The sequence below is a fragment of the Anneissia japonica genome, unplaced genomic scaffold (assembly GCF_011630105.1).
Source record: "Anneissia japonica isolate Jap-2015-1 unplaced genomic scaffold, ASM1163010v1 scaffold1374_len1023071_cov147, whole genome shotgun sequence".
Taxonomy (NCBI): domain Eukaryota; kingdom Metazoa; phylum Echinodermata; class Crinoidea; order Comatulida; family Comatulidae; genus Anneissia; species Anneissia japonica.
In genome coordinates, this window is record NW_022728671.1 from 215,895 (window position 1) to 220,994 (window position 5,100).

Sequence of the window (5,100 nt, forward strand, 5' to 3'; positions counted from 1 at the left end):
GTGTAATCCCATTCAATAGTAATACTTTTGGAGCAAATATGTGACCCAGATTTATAAAACAACTTGTGGGGATTAATATTGAAATATATAATGCACGAAATTTATAATACAGTATGAAAATGTGGCTGAATATATACAGGAATATTTTAATGTATGGCTTTCTACAGTCTGGTGTAAGGTTAGTCTATGAATTTGGTTATTTTGTAATGGCTGGATTATGCCTAAGTCTGCATGCTTTTTACGATGGCCCACAAGGGACACACTGCAAACAAAAAGAAACGCTGCAAACAAAAAAGAAATGCTGCAAACAAAAAAGAAATGCTGCAAACAAATAAGAAATGCTGCAAACAAAAAAAGAAATGCTGCAAACAAAAAAGAAAACGCGCTGCAAACAAAAAGAAAACGCGTTGCAAACAAAAAAGTAAACGCGCTGCAAACAAGAAAGAAACGCGCTGCAAACAAAAACAGAAACGCTGCAAACAAAAAAGAAAACGCACTGCAAACAAAACAGAAACGCTGCAAACAAAAAAGGAAACACTGCAAACAAGTAATGAAAGCGTGAGGGCGCATTTCATATTCATGACAAGTCTGAGAGGGAATTGGTTTTCAAAAATGGCGACTTTATAGTAGGAGAGAGCAAACTAGTCCTAAATTAAAACTGAGATCAAGAAGTAAAAGTGATGCATTATTGTAGATCTTGTGGTATAGAGCTGTCTACAACAAGTGTTTGTGAAAAATGTGCTTTTGATATGGATGTCAACAAGGCAATAACAAATTATTTTCATCGAGGATATCCTTATCAAGTTATTGTCAGCATCTTAGATAAGCAAATGGGCATTACAATGTGTGTTAGAACCCTTAAAAGAAGACTTCAAAACCTTGGTTTAAGACGTAAAGGTAATGTTCAAGGAACAGACGAAGAGCGACTCAAAGCTGTAGTTCAGGAAGAAATGAAAGGACCCGGAATATTAGCTGGTTACAGAACCATTTGGCATGCACTGCGATTACGTCATGGTATTCATGTACCACGCAGTCTAGTTGCACAAATTATGAAACGGATAGACCCTGCTGGTGTTGAGTTGAGGAAAAAACGACATCTAGATGTCGTACTTTTTTTTCTCCCGGTCCCAATGCCTCCTGGCACATAGATGGTAAGTAGTGTGGCAAATTTAAAAGCTATGTATCATCTTACCTTAAACCTGTACATAGGATGATACTAATATTAACTTTCAGTTTTTGTTTTCTTTATTAAAAGGGTATGACAAGCTCAAGCCATATGGTTTTCCTATTCATGGGGCCATCGATGGGTTTAGTAGGCGGATACTATGGCTTGATGTTGTCAAGTCGAACAATAATCCAAGAGTACCAGGTAAACTGTTTCTAGAATATGTCAAAGAAGTTGGTGGTTGCCCTCTGTTACTTGTTTCAGACTGTGGGACAGAAAATGGTGTTGCAGCAGCTATGCAATGCACTTTTCGTTCTGGTAGTCTAGATGATCAAGCTGGAGAGAGTTCTCATAGGTACTGCTCATCACCAGCTAATCAACGTATAGAAGGATGGTGGTCATTTTTAAGGCACAATCGATCTAGTTGGTGGATGGATTTATTCAAGGATATGGTAGAACATGGAACCTTGCATCTAGGAAATATTCTTTACATGGAGTGTTTATGGTTCTGTTTTGCAAAGATTTTACAAGATGATTTGAACAAAGTAAGAGATCATTGGAATAGTCACAGAATAACAAAGTCAAGGCACAGCACAGTTGAAGGTGTTCCAGATGTTATGTATTACCTGCCAGAGTACTACAGCATGGAGGAGTGTTTAAATCCCTGTCTCTTATACACATCTAGATGTGTATAAGAGACAGATGTACTACAGCATGGAGGAGTGTTTAAATCCTGTATCAATTCAACAAACAATTGAAATGGAGCAGCATTGTGAACTTGTTGAAGAGGAAAGTGAATATCAAGAATATTTTGAGTTCATTATGGATATTGAGGGTTTAAATTACCCATCCACTGTAGAGGAAGCTCTGCAGTTTTTTCAAAGAGTTACTGACCTAAATTGAACATTTACCTCTTTGCAAAAGCACTATGGTAATTTTACATGTACCGGTATTATTGATTTTGTGGAGTCTTTTCAAATAAAAGCCAGCTTTTTCTCATCCATTTAACTCGCAATAGTGTGCTTATTGACTACACTTCACGCATTTTAAGACAAAGCACTGTTTATTCAAAATATCTACAGAACTAGTAGAAACTGTAACAATCAAATCCTTTTTAACTGTTAGGCCTAATCCACATTACATATCAATCAAATACTGTATAATAGTATGGTTGAATTTAGATTGTCCTATAGGCAATCTTAGATGAATGTAATCTTTGACAAGAAATTGAATTAAGAATTGGCACATAGAAAGAATATAGGCCTTGCACAATACTGTATATGGTAGTCCTATAACATTATATGCATGTAAAACTGTAACAACGCTGTGTAAAAAATTTTAAAATAAGTTTTTCAAAAACATTTTTAAACATCCAACATTAAACATTATATATTTTTTTCTCTAAGTACAAAATTAAGAGCTGATTTAAAACTCTAGTGGGACATGTTTTTCGAAAGTTTGTGACAGTAATTAATGATTTTTAATTCACATTATTATTATCCTTGAGAGAATTGGCACATGGAAAGCATTTAGGCCTATATGGTAGTCCTATAACATTATATGCATGTAAAACTGCAACATTGCTGTGTTAAAGTTCTAAATCTAAAATAAAAGTTTTTCTTCAAAAATATTTTTAAACATCCAACAGCAAACATTATAACATTTTTTCCCCAAGTACAAAACTAAGAACTGATTTAAAACACTAGTGGGGCATGTTTTTCCAGTGTTTGTGGCAGCATTAATGATTTTTAATTCACATTATTATTATCCTTAAGATAATTGGCACATACTGTAGAAAGCATTTAGGCCTTGCATGGTAGTCCTATAACATTATATGCATGTAAAACTGTAACAATGCGTGTTAAAATTCTAAATTAGTTTTTCTTCAAAAACATTTTTAAATATCCAACATTATAATTTTTTTTTTCTCTAAGTACAAAACTAAGAACTGATTTAAAACACTAGTGGGATATGTTTTTCCAATGGTTGGCGACAGTAATTAATAATTAATGATTTTTAAGTCACACTATCATTATTCTTGAAGTGTGATCTATAAAGCTTCAGGTCTCATTTGAAACTACACTACAGCACCTAGAAACCAATCTAAATATGTTCCTCAGTGCAATGCTGTGCAATTTCCCTGCAACTTGTCATGCAATGCCAGTTAAAAGACAGTTTAAGAAGCACTGCCTTAATGTTTGTGGCTGTAACTTGTTGCAATTACAATATAAAAAATAAGAGAACATAGGTATAATATCCTTATAAACTGTAACAATGTTATGTTAAAATTCTAAAAGTTTTTCATCAAAAACATCCAACATGAAAGTGCTGCTGTAAGTACAAAACTAAGAACTAATTAAAAACACTATGGCAGGTTGTACCTATGCTTGACGCTAATTAATGATTTTTTTTTAAAATTCACATTATTATCCATGAAGTGTGATCACTAGAGTTTCACATAACATTTGAAACTGATTGCAGCATCTAGACATCAATTTAAAAGATGTTGCTATTTCCCTAAAAATTGTCATGCAATGCCAGTTGAAAGACAGGTTGCCAAAGAATTGACCAATGTAACAAGCATTGTCTTAATCTTTGTTGCAAGTATTTTCACCCAAATCCTGCCCAAGCACAGGAAGCCCAACAACCCAATTTCACTAAAACCTGTAGTAGCTGAGGTGTAATACTATATTAAAATTAACATTGAAAGGAACCAGGCATTACAACAGCTCAAACAATTCCAAACTCCCAAGAAGCACTGTGCCTTAAAACACTGCTAAACTCTTCAGATAATTCATTATATCCCTGGTATGTCTCTGGAATAATTAAAACACATCCACACGTGTGTGCTAATGGTCTTCTTGCAGCCCCTTCTAGCTTACAAAAATCCACTTTGATACTGTCAACAGTGAGGTAGTTACTCCCAGTAACAAACTGCAGAAAAACACCTAAAAGATAAGGAGAGTGTTTATCAATAATAGAACTAAAATAAATTAAATAGAAAAAAAAACTCAAGAAAAAAAAGAAGAAAACATTTAGGCCTTGAAAAAACAGTTACTAATGCAAACAACAATGTGTAATATTAATAAGGAAACACACTCAACACCACACACATGCAAAAAGAAAAACCCAAAAATCTAATAGGTGAATAAGTAAATAAAGTGAATAAATAGTTATTTTTTCCTTTAATAACATATTAATAATTATAATTATGATTTATATATAAAAAATAATATAAAATATTGAAGAAAAGGTAATATTAATAAATAATAATAATATTAATAAATTATAAAGATAATTTATAGTAATTATAACAATAAGTAACCATTAATTTGATGGCACTCACCATAACTAAAATTTTTATACAATGTTTAAGACATGTTGACTGTGTGTGTGTTTTTTTTTAGAGCTAGTACAGTACTTGAATGTCAGAATGAGAAAAAAACAAGCAATTTTTTGTTACTGTAGATGGTTTTTTGAATTTTGTTAGATTGCATGGTTTAAAATTTCCTGTTATTTTTTACTTTACTTCCATCAATGTTTTGATCTGGTTGGAGAAACTATTGCATATTTGTTGTTTTTGTATTCAAAGAAACTGCCCAAGTTGGCTATAAGTCAGAGCAAAAAAAAATTCTATAACAAAAGCTTTCATGGCTTAAAGGTCTTTGCAAAGCTTTGGCTGTCTCTAATATTTTGGCCAATTTAACAAAATTTGAAAAATCTTCCAAAGAAAGTCAGTGTCTTTGCTAATCTTTATTCTAACCCCTTCATTTGCACTAACATAATATTTTAGGTGACTACATACCTAAAGTGTTGTCGTCTAGGGACTTCACAAATCTCTTCAAATGATCAAAACATTCATTTTGTCTTTCACTAGTAGGTGCTGCAGACAATATCTTGGAAACTTTCTTAGGCGACGGCTTTTTCTCCAGATA

General features: G+C 32.9%; 1 long non-coding RNA gene and 1 pseudogene across 1 annotated transcript; one reads left to right on the forward strand and one right to left on the reverse strand.

Annotated features, from left to right (window-relative positions):
• The first annotated feature begins 573 nt into the window (after positions 1 to 573).
• Positions 574 to 2,068, forward strand: LOC117114477 (annotated as a pseudogene).
• Positions 2,069 to 2,209: 141 nt separating this feature from the next.
• LOC117114461 lies at positions 2,210 to 5,099 on the reverse strand. The gene is made up of 2 exons (XR_004446371.1): positions 4,971 to 5,099; positions 2,210 to 4,113 (listed from the first exon to the last, which is right to left on the reverse strand). It is a non-coding gene; the product is annotated as an uncharacterized LOC117114461 (long non-coding RNA).
• Between the last annotated feature and the right edge of the window lies 1 nt (position 5,100).